Below are 20,805 nucleotides of genomic sequence, written 5' to 3' on the forward strand. Positions count from 1 at the left end.
AGCAACGAAAGGTCAAGTGATTTGCGTAAAGTCACAGCAAGGAAGTGCCAGTGTCAGGAGCCAGTCAAAGTGGGCTGTCTCCAGAGTCTGTTCTCTTGACCACTGTGCTATCCTACATTAACCTCTGGGCTCATGACCCAAGACAAATAACTGTCCTTTTTTTTTTTTTTTTTTTTTTGGCTAGGTGAAACCTAATAGCTTTAACTCAGCTCATTAGAAAGTTTCAGATAGTGATCTGGCTAAATTGTTTAGCAGTTGAGGTTTTGAAATGCTGTGGATAGTTCAACCACCGTAATAGACGTGCTTAGCAATTGTTTAGCTTGCCCCTTTCCATCCTGTGTCAGCCACACTTTTTTGAGCATTCACTGTGTAAGAACTGGTAGGAAAAGAGGTGGGTGCTGGTGAAACCATTGGGCTCATGTTGAAATCTTTGGCACGTGGGGGCTTACATATTCATAACTGTTATGGGGTGGAGGGTGGCCGGTGGTTTGGTCCTAGTATAGATCAACTGTTATAGGCGGGGGCCATTTGGTGGACTACCAGGATTGTAAGCCTTCCTGGCGTGTTTTTGGAGGGTCTGCATCAATCTGACTCAGTCGGAAGTCTTTCTAGGGAAACTGAATTCCTCTTTTCTTGTGGGAGTTCGACTGGAACTGCAAGGCTGGTCTGGGGGCAAGAATGGACGTTTCATTTCTCCTCCTCAAGTAGTGGCAAGCCTCAGTGATCTCTTCTTAGATTTTTGGTCCAAACCTGCCTTTGAAGAAATTATTGAGTAACCCCAAGGTTTCTCCTTTGAGTAGGAGGAGATGTTCTGGACATTTGACCTTTTGTGTGTAGTTTAGCATGGCCTCTGCAGGACCCCCTGTCTCTTTGCAGCCAGGGGGCATGTATACCTCTTGTGGCACAGTCTCTGAGGTCTCTAATGATCTTTCCCCACCCGACTCCCCGAATCCAGTTATCATGGCTTAAGGTATAGAGCCTGGACACTCTATTCGTCAAATACAAGATTCTCTAGAATCAAATTTCCCTGGGGTTTACCTAGTACAACCTTGGATGAGCAACTGACCTTTGCGTAAAATAGCACTAGTAATTGTATGGGGTTGCTTTGAGGCCAAAGTGAGATAGTTCACCTAAAGCACTTTGCATAGAGACAGACACATCTTGAGTGCTCAAAGTTAGCTACTAATATTACTATTTCTTCCCCCAGGGCTCCTCAAGTCTTCCCAGTCTGCAGTGTTAGGCTTTGGGGAGGTGGAGATTGTAGGCTAGATCATGATCTCCCAAAGATGTCCAAGTCTGAATGCCTGGAACCTGTGAATATGTTACTTTACGTGACAAAAGGGACTTTTACAGATGTGATTAAATTAAAGCTCTTGAGATGATCCTGGATAATCTGGGTGGGCTCAGTCTAATTTCGAGTGTTCTTAGAAGAAGGAGACAGGAGTGATGTGAGGAAGACGTCGTGAGCCAAGCCTCTAGAAGCTGGAAAAGGAGAAAAAATGAGTTCTTTCCTAGAGCCTCCAGAAGGAATGTAGCCCTACTAACCCATTTTAGACTTCTGACCTCCAGAACTGTAGGGTAGCACATTGGTATTATTTCAACTACTAAGTTTGTGGTCATTTGTCGCAGCAGCTGTAGGAAACTAATACAGCATGGAAGAATAAAGAGAAAGCAGTCATGAGTGAGAAGAAAGCTATCAAAATAAGAGAATGATAATATAGCTAGCATTTAGTAAGAGCTTCATACTAGGTATTGTTCTAAGCAATTTATAGGTACTAACTTGTTTATCCACAACCCACTTTCTGAGGTAGGTACTTTTATTATCTGCATATCACAGATAAGGAAACTGAGGCACTGAGAGGTTAAGTAAGTTATCCAAGGTCACACAGCTAGTATGCAGGAGATCCGGGATGTGAGTCCAGGCATTCTGGCACTCTTAACTGTCACCCACACTACTCCGAAAGGCAGGCATTTCTGGCTGTTGAGTCTGACACTATCAGCCACTGAATCGTACGTGACTGTACGTGGGGAAAATGCAATGTTGGAATTGGTGAGAAAGAGGGCAGTGTAGTTGGTTTTTTTCTTCCCCAGAACACTGGTTATTGAAATACTCGTAAGTTTTCACTGTTGCCATCTCCTAGACTGCATCTGGACAGCCTGAAGCCGTGGGAGCAGTTCCTGGGCTGGCCTCCCTCTCGCTCCCACCTCTGTTCCTGCAGCTGCCTTGCTCACCACAGACCGCTGGCCCCGGCGCCCTGTTGGCTCTGCTTCCCGCCTCTGCCTGTTTATTGGATTTGCCTCATTCCTGACTCTCTGCTCCAGCCTGGAATTCCACCACCTCTGGGCCCTCCAGTGCTCAAACTTGAGCTGGTTAGTGTCAGGGCCCAGATTGGAATGGCCCTCTGTAACTGCCAGTGGGGGATTATTTTTGCCTTTTTCCTTTGATTATGCTGGCTGTTGTTGGTGTTCTAGCTGGGCTGCTTTTGTCTCTCAAGCACATAATTCAGAGTGATATTGGTTGGGAACAGGGGTTTTCAAACTGTGTTCCAGGAGTGTTTGGGGCCTCTGCAGGGTGAGGGAGATGCTGAGGAATGAAGATCTCTGTCGTTTACTTCGGCTTTTACTGAGCAGTCCTGCTCTTATTTGTCTTATATACTGGGGCTCTGTTTTAGATTTTGTGTGAAAGAGTGGCTCTATTGTTAGACAAAGAGATAAGTTTGAGAAGAACTAAATAGACTTGCCATAGACTTGGATGTACAAGCAATATAACTCTGTATTTTCCCTCATTTCATTTTATAAGTTTGGGATCTGGAGTCAGGTTGCTTAGGTTCATTTATATCCTGCCTCTACTACTTATAATCTGCATGGCCTTGTGCAAGACACTTGGCCTGTTTGGGCCTAAGCATCCTCATCTACATTATAGAGGGGTAACAGTAGTACCTACCAAATAGGTTTTGTATGAATTAAATGAAACAACTCATGTCAGAGGCTTAGAACTGTACATGGTCTAGAATAAGAATTCTAACAAATATTAGCTTCTTTGATAATTTTTATTGTTGTTACTGAGTCTCCCAGTTGAATGGCAGAAAAAGGATTTAGCCTCATATCTTCATGGGGTTCCCTTCTACTGCTCTCTGAGTGGTGTTGCAGCTGCAGGTCTTACTTCCTCTCTCCCCGGCTGCCACTGAAATAGCCACTGTCCTTGTCCATGGGTGACTTCATATACAGTGCCACTGAGCTGCCTCTCATGGGTGCAGCAGCCGCAGCTCCCTGAAGTCTCTGAGGTCTCATTGCCTTCTGCCAGGAAGCAAGGTTCCTTCTGCTTTCAGGACCTATGAGACATTTTGTCTTTTCTGCCCTGACTACCAGCCAGTAGGAGTTGGAATGGGGGCAAGGGTCAGAGTAAAGCTCCAGTCTCCTCCCTGCTTCTGCTCAATATTGGGTCTATGATACAGACTTAATGCCCTTTAACCTTTCCTCTGTGCTCTTAGCGTTTAAGTTTTTAAAACAAAAGCCAAAAAAGCCCACAGGTCTGCCCTCAGCCCCCCATATCCCTCCTCTGAAGCAGTGAGTACAGGGCTACTTGCTTGAATGGGGGAGGAGGAAGATATCTGGGGAAAATAAAACAAAACATAGATAGGGTGCCTAATCTTGACAGGGCTGTTAGTCAAACAGTACTGGCCAGTGTCATCAGTGATGTTTGCCCAAAACCTCTTATCTTTCTCTTCTTAGTAGTGGCATCACTGCTGGCTGTGTGGTTGTATGGTAACCTCAAGGAAATGTGCTCCATTTGTAAAAATAATGAAAGGTCTCCTTTAGAGGGGCTGATGATGGGTGCACACAAGTTCAGAGCTATAAAAAAACTCAGCTAGCATTTGTATATTTTCATTGCTTTATAGGAATAGCCACATAATAATAATAAAACAGTAAGGCTGCTATATGCAGAATTAAGGAAGAGACAGACATAAAGAGAGACTCTGTTTTGATGACTTCACTTTAGGTTTAAACTATATAATATTACTGACTATGGAAAATCTGGAGAATGGAAAAAAATCATTTGGGAAAAAATCCTGTGACCAAGTACATGCTATACAAATCTGGGATTAAAATATCACATAACATGGCTTAATTTGGATATCACAGGAGTTGTTTCAAGTTACTGTCATTTCTAAAGAAAGTTTCAATTCATTTGTTGTTATTAATAACACAAACTCAGATTTCATTGATTGAGCATGTTTTTCACATATGAAATGTTTGCCTGGAAGAATTGAAGCCCTCTCTAGTAGCCTGTTTTGCCAGTCTCAGAAAGGTGGATAAAATTCACAAAAGCTAAATACTCTGGGCATGAAATTGTGTTCCTTTTCCCTCCACAAAGGCAGAATGAATTTGGATGACAGAGCAGAGCTTGAGCAGTTTGGTTAACTGCCAGGGTTTGAGTGGATTCACTCAGACCTAATTTGCTTCTAACTCGGTCTGGCTTACTGTGCTTGAGGTTTTTCTTTCATCATGGCTTGGGCACAGTTTTAAAATTTACAGTGGTAGGGATTGGTAAATCTAGAGGTAATTGTGAAAAAAAAGCTCAATTATTATTTGAATCTAAGAGAAGAAGGCAGGAACTTTTGAGCTATGCATACATAGAAGCTATATAAGTTTGCAAAAAGAACTCCAAAAATCAATTTCCTGTACCATCAGTGCAACACAGACATCAGACAACCTTGCATGCTCTCCCATGACACTCTTGGATCTAGGCTTTTGACTGCCTTTTGCTGGCTGAGAATGGTCCGGGCGTCTTTAATGCCAAGTCATGGGATGGCTGACAACAGGTGGAGGGCGTTCCTGTTGCAGGCATGCAAGCCCAGATCAAATTAGTCATAGAAGTTAAGAGAGTGTGCTCATTTCTCACCATGCTGTCTATTTCTAATGAACTATCACTATCTAAGGAGTCAGATATAAAATATATCACCCATTTAGGAGATACTCATTTTTTAAAAAATCTTTAATCCAAAAATAATTTTGCTTTAACAACTAAAATTCTATATTTTGTCTTAAATTGTTAACACAGACATACTTCTGTTTATATTTATTTATTAATTTTTGATTATATGCTGTTATCCAATACTTAGAATTGAGGGGAAGAAAGGAGAAGGGTCCAAGCTTGGCCCTCTTGGTTTTGGAGGAGTTGAAGGAACCAGTCTCCTAAGAGACTCATGGATTTGTCCTAAGCTACCTAGCTGGGGAGCAGTAGAATGGGACTTTTGTTTTTTCAAATAAAATTGGGATCACATGATAAATACATCATATGCAATTTTGGATCTTAGATTCCTTGCTTAACATTCTATCATGAAGATTGTCAACTTTAACAAATGAGATTCAGAAAATATGATTAAGTATAGAGTTTATTTGAGCACAAAGCTTGCAGATGACCACTCGAGGAATACCAGTTCTGAAATGAATGGGGTCAGTAGTCCATAGTGGAGAAGTTCTATGTCTTACTCATTATTTTCTAAAGGTTTTATATTTTTTATTTAATCAAGTTAACTTTTTAGTAGATTCTCCTGCACTCTCTAGGTAGAGAATTATATTACCCACAACTAATGATTACTTCTCTTTTAAATCAGAAATTCTAGAACATTAATAACTGAGTGAGAATAATAGATTGTTTTATTTTACTCCTGATTTTAATGGCAATGCTTTTCATGCTTTCTAGAAGGCATAATGTTGGCTTTTGGTTTAAAATAGTTTAAATTACTTTGAAGAAGTAGTTTTGTATTCCTGGATTTAAGCAAAAGATGAAAGGGAGTTGAATTTTATCAAATGCCGAAAAAGTAATCTTGGAGATGATTTTATGCTTTTTCACATTTGACCTGCTGATGTGTTCTATCAGGTTCACAAATTTCCCATCATTAAACCACGTTTGCAATCCTGCTGTGGCAGTTCATTATCTGTTTGTTAATCAGTTGTATCTCTAAAATAGAGATATTAATCTAGAAGCCACTTAGATTTTACTTTGAACTTAAAAAATTAGCTGTACTTTAGCCATGATCATCAAATGCGAGAATTAAAATTAGCCTGCTGCTCCTGAGTGTGCATAGATTGAATTCCTGGAGACCCCATGTGCTTTCCTGAGAGTGACAGGTGCAGCTTCTGATGTGGTAAGGAGCTAGGGACACTGTTTATGTGGGCGAGTATAAGGAGAATGAAGTGCACACCATGGATTGGGTAATTGGGGCTTGTGCTCTTGTAAGAAGTTTTGGTGTTAAATCAAGGGTAGCCTCTAAAATGGCCTTCCTGTGAGATGAAAATGAAATGCCTTTTAAAAAAAATTGTAGGTTGGGTGCAGTGGCTCATGCCTGTAATCCCAGCACTTTGGGAGGCTGAGGTGGGTGGATCACGAGATCAGGAGTTCGAGACCAGCCTGGCCAAGATGGTGAAACCCCCGTCTCTACTAAAAATACAAAAATTAGCCGGGCATGGTGGTGGGTGCCTGTAATCCCAGCTACTTGGGAGGCCGAGGCAGGGAATTGCTTGAAGCCAGGAGGCGGAGGTTGCAGTGAGCTGAGATCGCACCACTGCACTCCAGCCTGGATGACAGAGCGAGATTCTATCTCAAAAAAAAAAAAAAAAAATTGTAAGCAAGGATACTCTCATTTCTTTGTGTTCCTCCCAAGATAGGCAGAATTGGAAGTCTGTTATCAGATGGATAGACACCATCCTTGAAGATTCTGGGCACACAGTGTGGACTTCCTTTTCTGGAGTAAAACATTAAATAGCAGAGCAGCAAACCTGCAAGATGAAGCTTGGTCCAAATCATGACCTCAGAATCTAGTAATAGTCTAATTCAATGTCAAGTTTTAGTTTAGGTGAAAGCTTAGGGGGGAAAAAGTGTTCCTAAGGCATATAGAAATGAAAAGAGAAAGCAGATATAAAACTTAAAAATTAAATGTCAAATACTTTAACTTTGCATTTGACAGCACCTATGGGACTCAGAAACTGACCCAAAGATTTAGCTACTGCGTGGGTGTCTTTGTGGAGAAGCCGAGGAGAATCTGAGCCCAAGATGTAAGAAGGTGGTTGGTTGCCTTCTTCACATTCTTGTTGCTTACGTGTTACCCCTCATCCTTGTCTCCTTTTTGCCCACAATTTTGGACTTTTTTTCAATCATCTTTTCTCATCCATTCATCACTGATCCATTCAGCAGTTATTTTGAGTCACTCCCCTGTGTCAGGCACTATGCTGGCTGGTGGGGACAATGGTGAGCAAGGTCCCCACAGCAACTGCCCACCTGAGTTTACCTGAGCCAGATGATCATGCAGGTGGGGACCTGACACTTTCTGTCATTTGTGAAACAAGATGTTGCTCGCTCTCTCCGTTTCTCAGTGTTTCCAACAGTTATTTATTTATGGAAGGATAGAACAAAGCATTATAAGTGAGGAATCATTTGTAAGTTGTAAATTTTGACAATGTTTTGTTAAAGGGGCTTAGTTAAAAGTCTAACTTCACTCATGGGAAAGAGGCTTCTGTTGCTGTTACCTGGTGTTTTCTTTTGCTAAACATTTCCATCCTCGTTCCTTCCTTTTTGGAGAAATTTATTTTTAATTTGAAGAATTCTGGAAGCAAGGGCTGCTGGGACTGAGGTAGCACATTCCAAGGAATCAGACTAGAATGTACAAGGAGAGGCAGCAAATGCTCACCTTGTGACCAGTTCTATTCAGTGGGAAGACTCAGCAAAAACTTGGGAGGATGCCCAGAACATTGGTTGCTCTTGTATTGAGGAAGCCATTCAGGTTAATCTAGAGTAACTAGTTCACATAAATGCTCTACTATTGATTTATGGCTTTGTTACTCGTTTTGAAATTAAGGACTTTGGTTCATTCTATAACTAGAATATTTACTGCATTCCTCGTTCTATATCCAGGATTTGCCATCAAAGATGTTTCAGTCAGAGAGACATGACACAAATACCTGAACTTCTCAGCATCTTTACCAAGAAATGTCTGGTAAGGACATCCACCTCTGTGAGTGCAGTTGCACCTTTACACCCATGATTCTAAGCCTCTCCACAGCCTAATTCTCACTTCTGAGCTCCAGAGCTGCATATCGGGTTGGCTGGGTAGCATCTCCCCAAAACTCATGTCCCAAACTGAATGCATCTTTTCCTAAACCGATTTCTCCTGAGTTCTCCATCGTAGTGAATAGAACCTTAATCAAACCACTTGCTGAGACCAAAAGCCTCACCTGATTGAGTCTGCGGTTTCTTAGCACTGAAGGCCTCATCTTCCCAGTCATGACACGCTGCTGCCTTCCATTCTAATGTTTGTCTTTCCCAATAGAGTGTGTGCCCTATGAAGCCAAGGCCAGGGACTTTTGTTGGTTGTTCATTTCTCTTATTTCCAGCCCTCACACAATATTGAACATGTGACACAGGTCTCAAGAAATACATGTTGATAGGTTGTACAAATAGGAATTCCTGTCCATTCTGCCTCCTAAATATCTCTCTAATCAGGCATACCCGGGTTTGATCCAGCTTTGCTGTTTTCTAACTGGGTGGGCCTTGATGAAGCTATTCTTAAGAAATTATTTTTAGATAATTTCTGATTTACAGATTAAGCTATTTTTAATCTCTCTATGCCTCAGCTTCTGAATCTGTAAAATGGACATAATCATAGCACTTACTTCATGAGGTTGTGATGAGGATTAAATGAAATACAGCATGTAAAACTTATTACTGTGTTTGACATGTAGTATCATCTATTATTATGAAGATAAGTTTGGAGCTAGAATGTGAAAGCCGTTCAGTGCAGATTAAGAGACATGTGCTTTACCTTTTAGAAGGTAAGGATCCATGAAAGGTTTCTACTGTGTGGTGGAAAAACCGTGAGCTGTGGAATCAACAGACAAGTTCAAATGACAAGTCTACCATTTAATAACTGTGAGACTTTTTCACATGTTTACCTAGCCATTCTCAGCCTCAGTTTCAAAGTCTCTAAAATTTGGGGTAACAATACCTCCTACAAGGGATTGTTGTAAGGTATAAATGAGATGGTGTCAAAAACATCCAACACTACTTTTTTTATTTTTAATTTACTTTCTTTACTTTAGTACTAAGCTCCAGGTTTCCTTGGAGACAGATCTGCAGTTAGAACCTTGTTCTTGGCTCAGCTAACTTTAACATTTTTATCAGATACTTGGAGAAGGCATAAAGCCATATTTCCCAAATTGGCAAATGACTCAAAGCTGGGAAAATAGCTAATACAATAGGTGATGGAATGAAGGCTCAAAATGACCGTGGCAGGCTGGAATGTTGGTCATTTACCAAATGGGACATCTAGTTAGTGGGTCAAAGCAGTTAAGAGCAGGGAGACCACTGAGGGTGATTCTGCTAGTCCTGATGATGTATGCAAAGGATCTGAATTGAGGTGGTGTCAGTGGCAACACAGGGAGTTATTAGTTGGGAAGAACCTTTTAGAAAACTCATTAAAATGTGACAGCTGATTGGATATTTGGGGGTGGGTGTGTTGATAAAGAGGACTACAGATGATTAGGAAGTTTCCTTTCTGGGTTTCTAGGGGAAAAAAGAGGTGCCGGTTCATAGGAAGGAGGAAGTTAGGCAGAAGAGCTGGGTTAGGGAGAAGGAGAGGACAGGAGTCTGGTTTTCCACATCGTGTGTTGGCTCTACTGAAGAGGAAGTTGGAAAGTCAGGACTGTAGCTCCAAGGAAAGGCTGTGTCTGGAAAGAGGCATTTGGAAGTCATCCACATAGAGGTGATAGTTGAATCTGTGGGTGGGAGGGGAGGGGATGGCCAAGGAGTGGCTGGTGCTATTCAGAATCATTAGCATTGTTGGCTCTAACTTTAGATAAGCAGTGTAAACAAACCCTTGCCCAAGTGGGAACTAGTTCCACTGCCTTCCTGGTGCTAGTATGTAACTTGTTAAAGCAAAGTTCTGCAGGATGAAAAGAATCTCCTAACAATTTCAGGTTTAAAAAATTATATTTTTAATTACAGAAGTGATATGCAAATACATTCTCTCTTTTTTTTTTCTACTGGTGTTTCCAGAAGAGTGAATACATTCTTGTTTCTAAATAATGTAAACTACATATAGGTTAGAAGCCCCCTGTTAGTCCCCATCAAAGCCTACTTTCTTTTTTTTTTTTTTTTTTGGAGTTATTTGGTCTGGTGGGTATTCTTATAGACTTTTTTCTATGTATTTACATAGTTACACACATGCGCATGCACATAAAGATATACTTTTGTTTTCGTGTGTGGTTTTCTTTTGTTTTCTATAAATGAGTTCATACTATGTTTTGTTCGGTTTATTTTTATTTTTAAGAATATGGCCAGGCATGGTGGCTTATACTTGTAATCCCAGCACTTTGGTAGGCCAAAGTGGGAGGATTGCTTGAAGCTAGGAGTTCGAGGCCAGCCTGGACAACATAGTGAAACCCCCATCTCTCCAAAAAAAAGAAAAAGGAAAAAGAAAAATTATCTGGACATGGTGGCACACACCTATAGTCCTACCTACATGAGAGGCTGAGGTAGGAGGATTGCTTGATCCTGGGAGTTTGAGGCTGCAGTGAGTGGTGATTGTGCCACTGCACTCCAGCCTGAACAACAGAGTGAGACCTTTAACAATATGCTCTGAAAATCTTTACAGGTAAATTTATCTAGATCTAAGTCACAAAAACAGTAAAACCTGTTTTCTGGTTACAAAGGTACCATATTTTGTTTTGTTTGTTTTTGAGATGGAGTCTTGCTCCTTTGCCTAGGCTGGAGTGCAGTGGCATGATCTCAGCTCGCTACAACCTCCACCTGCCTGGTTCAAGCTATTCTTCTGCCTTAGCCTCCTGAGTAACTGGGATTACAGGTGTGCGCTACCACACCCGGCTAATTTTTGCATTTTTAATAAAGACAGAGTTTCACTACATTGGCCAGGCTGGTCTTGAACTCCTGACCTCAAGTGATCTGCCTGCCTCAGCCTCCAAAAGTGTTGGGATTACAGGCTTAAGCCATCACGCCTGGTGAATGTATGATGTTTTATTTAATCATTCCACTATTGATAGAATATACCTTGTTTCCAACTTTTACATCTGTCCATCCTACAGGAATTTGCTTCTAGGAGACTTCTGAAGTACCCCAGAGGCTGGAATACTTTGGTAAATAGTAAGCCAAGAGGTAACGAGCCATCTGGGGCAACAAGAGGCACATAAGGAGAAAGGAGGTAGAAAATGCTCCTTCTTAGTGTTGCTGCCATGGCTTAGAGGAAGGAGACCTATTCATTTTGGGGACTCAGAAGTAGATGAAAGAGGCTGAGCCATGTGCATGAATTTTGCAGGGTGGAACCATGGATGGATGCTAGAGGTGAACTCTAAGTACTGCTCCTTACTGCTCTGGTCCCATCACCTCCCAGGGGTCAACTAGTAACACACCTTTGACCTCTTGTGTTAGTCTACTCATGAGTTGCTATAAAGAAATAACTGAGGCTGGGTAATTTATTAAAAATTTAAAAAGAGATTTTAATTGGCTCACCATTCTGCAGACTGCACAGGAAGCATGGTACTGGCATGTGCTTCTGGTGAGGGCCTCAGGAAGCTTACAATCATGGTGGAAGGCAAGAGGAGCCAGCATGTCACATGGCAAGAGTGAGGGCAAGAGACAGAGAAGGGGGAGGTCTCAGACTCTTAAACAACCAGATTTCATGTGAACTAATGGAGTGAGAACTCACTCATCATCAAGGGGATGGCACTAAGCCATTCATGAGGGATCCATCCCCATGATCCAAACACCTTCCACTAGGTCCCACCTCTAATATTAGAGGTCACAATTCAACATGGGATTTGGAGGGCACAAACATCCAACTATGTCATTCTGCCCTTGGCCCCCTAAATCTCATGTTCTTCTTATATTGCAAAATACAATCATCCCTTCACAATAGTCCTTAAAGTTTTAACTCATTCCACCATCAAGTACAAATTCCTAAGTTGCATCTAAGACTCATTTCCTTCTACCCATGAGTCTATAAAATCAAAACAACTTATTACTTGCAAGATACAATGGTGGTACAGGCATTTGGTAAACATTCCCATTCCAAAAGGGAGAAATTGGCCCAAAGAAAGGGGCAAGAAGCCCGAAGCAAATCTGAAACCAAACAGGGCAGGCATTAAACCTTAAAGCTCCAATATAATCCTTGACTCCATGTCCCACATTCAGAGCACACTGGTGCTTTATGGCTTTGCAGGGTGCAGTACCTGTGGCTGCTCTCACAGATTGGAGTCTGCTGTCTGTATCTTTTCCAGGCTTGAGGAGTACAAGTTGCTGGTGGCTCTACCATTCTGGGGTCTGGAGGGTGGCAGCCACCTTTCCACGGCTCCACTAGGTAGCTCCACTAGGTACAAAACACTGTGTGGGGGCTCCCACCCCACATTTTCCTTTGGCACTGTCCTAGTAGAGTCTCTTTATGTGGGGGCTCTGCCTCCATGGCAGGCTTCTGCCTGGGCACCCAGGCTTTCTGATACATCCCCTGAAATCTAGGGGGAAGCTGCCATCCTGTGTCATACTTGCATCCTGTGCACCTGCACACTTAACACCACATGGAAGCCACCAGGGCATATGGCAGTTTGTACTCTCAGAAGAGGCAGACTGAGCTGTACATGGAATCTTTTGAGCCACAGCTGGAACTGGGGCAGCTGTGTCCTGAGGCTAAACATGGCAGGAGTGTCCAGGGTCTGGCCTCTGAAACCATTCTTTCCTCCTTAGCCTCTGAGCCTGTGATGGGAGGGGCAGCTTGGAAGATCTGAAATGCCTTCAAGGCCTTTTTCCTGTTGTCTAGAATATTAGCACTTGGCTCTCTTTTAGTCATGCCAATCTCTAGCAAGTGGTTGCTCTGCAGCCCTTTTTAATTGTTCCCCTGAAAACAGGCTTTTCTTCTCTACCACATGGCCAGGCTGTGAATTTTCCAAACTTTTATACTCTGTTTCCCTTTTAAATAAGAATTCCAACTTTAAGTCATTCCTTAGACTGATCACACCTGATTGTAGGCTGTTAGAAGCAGTCAGGCTACCTCTTGAATGCTTTGCTGCTTAAAAAATTTCTTCGCCAAATACCCCAGGTCATCATTCTTAAGTTCAAACTTTCACAGATCCCAAGGACTTGGACACAATGGAGCCAAGTTCTTTGCTAAGGTATAACAAGGTGACCTTCACTGCAGTTCCAATAACTTCCTCATTTCCATCTGAGACCTCATCAGCCTGGACTTTGCTGCCCATATTTCTATCAGTATTTTGGTCATGACCACTTAACCAGTCTCTTTAAGAAGTAGCAAACTTTCCCCCATCTTTCTGTCTTTTTCTGAGCCCTCCAACTCTTCCAACCTCTGCCCATTCCCCATTTCCAAAGCCACTTCCACATTTTCAGGTATTTTTATAGCAATTCCCCAGTCCTCAGTACTGATTTTCTGTGTTAGTCATTCTTGCATTGCTGTAAAGAAATGCCTGAGGCTGGGTAGCTTATAAAGAAAAGAGGTTTAGTTGGCTCACAGTTCTGCAGGCTGTACGAGTATGGCACTGGCATCTGCTTGGCTTTTAGTGAGGCTTTGGAGCTTTTACTTATGGTGGAAGGTGAAGTGGAAGCAAGCATGTCACATTACCAAAGAGCAAGCAAGACAGAGAGAAGGGGGAGGTTCCAGATTCTTTTAAACAACCAGATCTTGTGTGAACTAACTGAGAGAGAACTCATCACCATCACCAAGGGGATGGCATTAAACCATTCATGAGGAATACACTCCATGATTCAGTATCTCCCACTAGGCCCCACCTCCAACATTGGAGGTCACATTTCAACATGAGATTTGTAGGGGACAAACATCCAAACCATCTCACCTCTTATGACAGGGAAGCCACTTGCTATGCTTAACCACAACAGGATGCTCTCAGTGCCATTAAGCTGGAAGAGCTGGAGGCTATGGGGAGGAATGGGAAAAATGAGTGTCCTAATGAGATAGGGATTTTCACCTCTGTCCCCAGGTTCTGACCAAAGCTGGAGTGATTTATTTGGGGAGGGGTGGGTTGGATTTGAAAACATTTTTCTTCTTACAAATATTATCCAAATGAATATACAAAATTTAAAATTCTTGTTTGTCAGCCCCTGAAAATATAACCCCAGGTGAGCAACTGTTAGCCTCTTCCTTTTTTTTTCCTAATTGCATGGGATTGAGGCAGTGTAAAACAGAGAAAAGAAATGGAGGGACCTTCTTCTCTCTCTTCTTTCCCTCTCTCCCTCTGGTTTTCCTGCCTTTCATGCTCTGAATCATATCATACCGGGTGAGCAAATTTGGGGCATAAGCATTTTACTAAAATCCCAGGGCTCTACTCCTTCTGTTCATTTCTGCTGCCTTCACTCAGGGCTCAGAGGAGTTTCCATGTTGGGCTAACTGCAGCACCTCTTCATCAGCACTGATGTAGCAGCTGTCCTGCCCTGCCAGGTGTTGAGGAAGCTGCACCATCCCAGGGTGAGACTGCCTGCTGCACAACTTCCCAGGCAATTGCGAATCAGTGACATGGCCAATATTTTCCAGCATGTGAACCTGGGAATTTCTTCCCTTGATACCTCTCTCCAGTTCCCCAAGTCTCACCCCTCCGGTCTCAAGTCCTCCCTGTTTGCAGCACAGGGAACTCTGGTTTATCTTTTGAGGCCTCTTGTTTCAGACACATGCCTATGGAATTCTGCCCAGGATGAGCCCATTCATTGGTCCAGTAGCCAATAGGGCAAGTCAAGCTTGGCTGGGAGTAGAAACAGGTGACACTCAAAAGATAAACTAGATTTCCCTGTGCTGCAAACAGGGAGGACTTGAGTTTGGAGGGGTGAGGCTTAGGGAAACTGGAGAGAGGTATCAAGGGAAGGAATTCCCTGCCTCACATGCTGGAAAACATCGGCCGTATCACTAATTCACGATTGCCTGGGAAGCTGTGCATCAGGCAGTCTCACCCTGGATGGTGCAGCTTCCTCATCACCTCACAGGGCAGGGCAGTGCAGCGGCTGCATCAGTGCTGACAGAGGTGCTGCAGTTAGCCCAAAGTGGGAGAGTGGCTGCTGCCCACTTCTCCAGGTACATCTTCTGGTCCCCTTCCCTCCCCTGTACACCAACCTTTTCACAACATAGATACTCCAGCAATAAATACCCAAAGCTTTCACTACTTGGAACTCCCTAAACTCTGTGTAGTCTTTCTATTCTGTGTCTTACCTTGGCCACTCACTCTTCCCCAACCCCTCTTTCCTCTATCCTTTATACTTTAAATTCATTTAGGCATCAGTCACTCTAGAAAGCCTTCCTTGACTAGTGTAGGCCAGATTCACCATACTGACTTTGAGTTTTCTGTTTAGTAACTGTCTCCCCCACTCCACTGTGACAATCTCAGTCACCTCTCTCTCTATCCTTGGGACTGAGCCCAGGAACTGGAATATACTAGCGACTCACTCAATTCATATTTGTTTAGCCCAACTAACCCAAGGCAGGAAGCATCTTTGTGTTCTTCCCCTAAGTTTGCCCTCCTGGCAGATCCGTAACTTCATAAGTATCACCTTGTTATTTGAGCCCCTTAGTAAGAAAACTCTCTGAGAGGCCTCACCTTGTAATAATTTGGTTGCATTCTGTTTGGATGGTCTGCAGAGTGGAGCACTGTCATTTTTAGATTCCAAACAAATCTCCACTCCACCTAGGAGGAGTGAAGTGAGGAGGGAGCATATCACCATGCCAAGGTCACAGAAGGAGGCCTTGTAAGGCACTCAGGGTTTTGTGAACTGCCCCCCTCCCTGCCAAGCACAATAACCCCACCATGTATGTGATACCTTTCCTTTTGCAACACTTTGGCATATCTGATCTCATTTGACCCTTCCCACAAATCACCTTGTGAGGTAGAAAGAACTGATTATACAAAAGGAAACAAATGAGGCTGATTCATTTATTTATTCTACAAATACTTATTGGGTTCCCACCGTGTCTCAAGTGAGGCCTTGAGAATGAGCAGTAAACACAAGTAGCACATTCTCAGCTCTCAGGAAGTTCTAGTTCTAGTCCGGGGAGGCAAACAAGTTACTAGTGTGCAAATAAGTAATAAATATAATTTCAGTGGTGGTGCATGCTCAAATGACAACCAGGCAGGGTAATAGAAAGTAATGGGTGTGGAGGAGGGGCTGCTTTCAAGCAGGCAAAGCCTTTCTAAGGAGATGACATTTGAGCCGAAATCAGAATGGCCTGAAGTACTTGTAAATGATCCCTGGGGGAGCTAACATTGGAAACCCGAAGAAGGCTCTTTCCCTACCATCCTTTGGGCTCCTCTCTTCCCTCTGTCCCATGTCCATGGACACCTATGGGTTATGTTAGGGACTGGACATTGGTTTGTTTCACAGTGGGCAGGCAGGGGATGAGGTGTGATGCAGTTTCTTGGGAACTCATACAAGCACAGCCCTGTCCCCTCAACCTGAGTGTACACAGCCAGCTCAAAACTGAAGAGGGGCCACACAGGGCCAACTTGGCTTCACCTTTTGCCTTTTAGTAGTCCCTTTCTCAAGGGGTCCCTTAGGATTAAACTTCACTTCCCTCTGGGTCAACAGGAGGGGGTGTCAGAGACAGCTTCCCTAAGGCAGCTAAGAGGTTAGGATCCTGCCATCTTAGAAATTGTGGTAAAATATACATAACAAAATTGATCATCTTAACCATTTTAAAGTGTACAGGTCAGGTGGAGTGGCTCAAGCCTGTAATCTCAGCACTTTGGGAGGCTGAGGCAGGAGGATTGCTTGAGGCCAAGAGTTTAAGACCAACCTGAACAACATAGAGAAATCCTGTCTTTAAAAAAAAAAAAAAAAATTAGCTGGGTGTGGTGGTGCATGTCTGTAGTCCCAGCTGAATGAGATCATGTCTCTAAAAAATAAAAAATAAAGTGTACAGTTCTGTGGCATTGAGAACATTCACATTGTTTTGCAATTATTACCATTGCCTCTCTCACAAGCTTTTTCATCATCCTAAGCTGAAACTCCATACCCATTAAACAATAACTTCCTGCCATTTTTAAAGCCCTGATGGATCATGGGTAATGAGGAAATTTTACAAAAGCCTCTGCTCTGATGTGTAGGATCCTCTTATGCTCAATGCACTATCTTTAGGTATACGCTGAAGACAAGAATCACCTGGCAGTGTGGTGATAGGAGAGGTGCCTGCTAAAAATGCAGATCTCTTGTCCCCTTCCTGAATCAAAATCTCTTGGGTTCCACCCTAGCAAGGATAGTTTTACCAAGTCCCTACCATGATTCTGATGCTGATGTAAATGTGACAATCACTAGCCTCAGCCTCATGGGAAGAAAAAGCGAGGAAGACTATTAGCCAGAGTGGATGGGTTAACTCACAATATGGGGAGACAGCTGCCTGGATTTGAATCTTCACTTCACCAGTGGCTCACTGTATGACTTAATCTCTCAAAACCTCAGTTTTCTTATCTCTAAATTGGAAATTGTCATCTTGGTACATACCTCACCGCAGTTCCTGTGAAGACTGAATAAAATTATACACACAGGGCGCTCAGCACAGGGCATGGAGTCAGGCGTCTTGATATAGTATAGGGGCTGCTGTGTGCGAGGTAGTTATGTTTTCTTGAGGAGTTATGGGTAAAATGAATCAAATTTTACTACCTCAAAGCTGCGTTATCTTAGCTGTCATCCATTGCAGGAAAGCAACCAAGGTTATTAGTCAGGATAGAAAAAAAAAATGCCAGTAGCAGCTGAGAGGGTAGAATGCTTTTCTTGAAAAATCTTTCCAGAGTTAGATTCAGATAGAAAAGTTCCTGAGATGAATGGTTAAATGACTAGTAGTATGCATTGCATCTACTGTTTAGCTGTGGGAAATAATAAAGAAAATGAGGGATTGGTGCCTGAACCAGATCCTTACCACTGCCCCACTGGGAACAGGGCAGTCAGGGTTGTTCGAAGAATATTCTGGATGGTTGGTGCCCCAGTCGTTTGAGAGTGAGGCTTATAGACACTGGTCAGAAAAGCTTCCTGACTAGAACGTGGCTCAGGAGAAAGGAAGGTAATGGGGGCTTGGGAATGATAAACAGGACTCAGAAATGGGAATGAATAGGCCAGGTTCAGGGAATAGAAGGCTAGCGCACCCTAACTGAAATGAGTGTCAAACTAATGGGTTAGAGAGGCTAGTGTTGATCAGACCAGCCTCAAACCCAGCTCTATTTGGCCGAATGAAATATAAACTATCACCTAACCCTAGTAAATTTCCCTTTGATAAATATCAATTAGGCCAATTAGAGTAGTTTTACGGACCATTTTTACTTGGTGCCTACCACATAGTAGGTGTTAAAAATTATTTGTTGAATGAGTGAATGAATCATACCCGTTGGTTGATCAGCTGTTGGAGGAAACACTGAGAAATCTGGAAGCCGCTATATGTCCAAGGATGTGTTTACAAATACATAAAACAGGTGAGAGTATGTGTGGTTTCGCGGGGGCAAGGTAGCATGATTTTCCATCATCGCCTCCTTTTAAAACATAACATTTAGAACTTTGGGAAAGGGATTGCTGCTATTTATGTAGGTTTTATTATGTCCAAAAATTATTCCTTTAGACAGTATAATATTATTATATATTATTATATTTAGACAATAGTACTAGGTTGAGTGTCTCTTATCTGAAATACTTGGGACCAGAAGTGTTTTGGATTTTGGACTTTTTTGTATTTTGGAATATTTGCATTATACATAATGAGCTATCTTGGGGATAAGACCTAAAACATTAAACTCATTTATGTTTTGTACATACCTTATATGTCTAGCTTAAGGGTAATTTTATATAATATTTAGAATAATTTTGTGCATAAAGCAAAGTTTTGACTGCAGTTTGACTCTGACCAGTCACATGATATCAGGTATGTCAGCACTCAAAAAGTTTCAGATTTTTTTTTCTTTTTTTTTATTTTATTATTTTTGTACTTTAAGTTTTAGGGTACATGTGCACAACGTGCAGGTTAGTTACATATCTATACATGTACCATGCTGGCGTGCTGCACCCATTAACTCGTCATTTAGCATTAGGTATATCTCCTAAAGCTATCCCTCTCCCCTCCCCCCACCCCACAACAGTCCCCAGAGTGTGATGTTCCCCTTCCTGTGTCCATGTGTTCTCATTGTTCAATTCCCACCTATGAGTGAGAATATGCGGTGTTTGGTTTTTTGTTCTTGCGATAGTTTACTGAGAATGATGATTTCCAATTTCATCCATGTCCCTACAAAGGACATGAACTCATCATTTTTTATGGCTGCATAGTATTCCATGGTGTATATGTGCCACATTTTCTTAATCCAGTCTATCATTGTTGGACATTTGGGTTGGTTCCAAGTCTTTGCTATTGTGAATAGTGCCGCAATAAACATACGTGTGCATGTGTCTTTATAGCAACATGATTTATAGTCCTTTGGGTGTATACCCAGTAATGGGATGGCTGGGTCAAATGGTATTTCTAGTTCTAGATCCCTGAGGAATCGCCACACTGACTTCCACAAGGGTTGTACTGGTTTACAGATTTTCAAGCATTTTTGGATTTCAGGTTTGCGAATTAGGGATACTTAACCTGTGTTTTGTCTAATGAAGCAGGATAAAAACAATATATAGTATAATTTCAATTCTGTAAAAGATCTATGTTCATAGGGAAAAAGCTGGAAGTTATAACAAAATTAGAACTTATTGATGGTATCATTTCTTTTGTTTATCAGCCCCTTTCTCAAATTTTCCACAGTAAGTGTGTAGGTATGTATTACTTTTATAATCAGAAAAATATATAATAGCCTGTTTTATTTGTTAAAAAGTTAGTGTAGAATATGGTACAGCACTTTGGCCAAAGCTTGCTTTGTTTTTTTAATCCCTGGTACCCATAAAATCACAACTGATGTTTGAAATGATGACATAATGATATAAAAAAATGAACTATACTTAACATGCTTCCTATGCTTAGTCAAGTCTAATACTACCCGTGTTCTGTGATGCAGTTGATTTGCTGAGGAGCCCACACCATTCAGGTCCTGGGATTTGCTCCATCCCCGACACCTGCATTTCCCTTGACCTTCCTGGGTAGCCCCACCCCCAACCCCCATCAGAGCCTCAGAAATGGCCTGAAGGCTGGTAGGGGACAGGTCAGAGCCACCCTGCTTGCTTCAGATTGCGGACTCTGAAAACAGTTCTGTCTGTTTTATTTGGGGTTCTACCATCCAAAAAAATAGCAAAAGTGCTACAGTATTGGCCTGCAGATTAAACACTTTAAAAAACAAAAACTAACCCTGAAACTTGTTTGCTAATTTTTTTTCTTTTCAATTAGGTAAGAAGTGTAAGTAAGATTGTGTCTTTCCTTTGGATGATGAATTCTCAGTGGTAAATCAGAGGCACAGCTAAAATGAACTTTGAGTTTTAACGAGGTGTTCTATTTGCATTTTTAACTCTACCCAAAACAAGCCATTAGAATGACATCAAGTGTTTGAGTCAGCTGTTGCCTTGGGCATCCACCCAGAATTTGATGTCATTGATGGGTATCCATGAGAAGCAGGAATAGTTTTTAAGCTTGTTAACTGGAGGGCCACTGAAGGCCTTCAATTGGTGTTGGTGTTGATTATAATACAAATATAAAAAAGAAAATGGCTAGAAATCACCATCTTATATGACTTAATACTTATACATTAAGTATGTGGATTTAAAATGCTTCCCATCTGCTACGGCTTTGTGGGGGAATCTCTACGAGACTGGAGAGTTATTTAGTCTGGAAA

General features: G+C 42.2%; 1 protein-coding gene across 4 annotated transcripts in view; it reads left to right on the forward strand.

Moving 5' to 3' along the window:
- The window catches only part of PLCE1 (phospholipase C epsilon 1), a 343,931-nt gene that overhangs the window by 3,563 nt on the left and 319,563 nt on the right, over nucleotides 1-20,805 (forward strand). Inside the window, exon 3 of one of the 4 annotated variants that reach the window (XM_063669994.1) lies at nucleotides 7,916-7,997. The exons of the other annotated variants lie outside the window; for them this stretch is intronic. The gene's annotated coding sequence lies outside the window, so the exon portion shown is untranslated. The remainder of the gene's footprint in view (nucleotides 1-7,915; nucleotides 7,998-20,805) is intronic. 4 annotated transcript variants of the gene reach the window in all.

Source organism: Pongo pygmaeus, chromosome 8 (genome assembly GCF_028885625.2).
Source record: "Pongo pygmaeus isolate AG05252 chromosome 8, NHGRI_mPonPyg2-v2.0_pri, whole genome shotgun sequence".
NCBI classification, from domain to species: domain Eukaryota; kingdom Metazoa; phylum Chordata; class Mammalia; order Primates; family Hominidae; genus Pongo; species Pongo pygmaeus.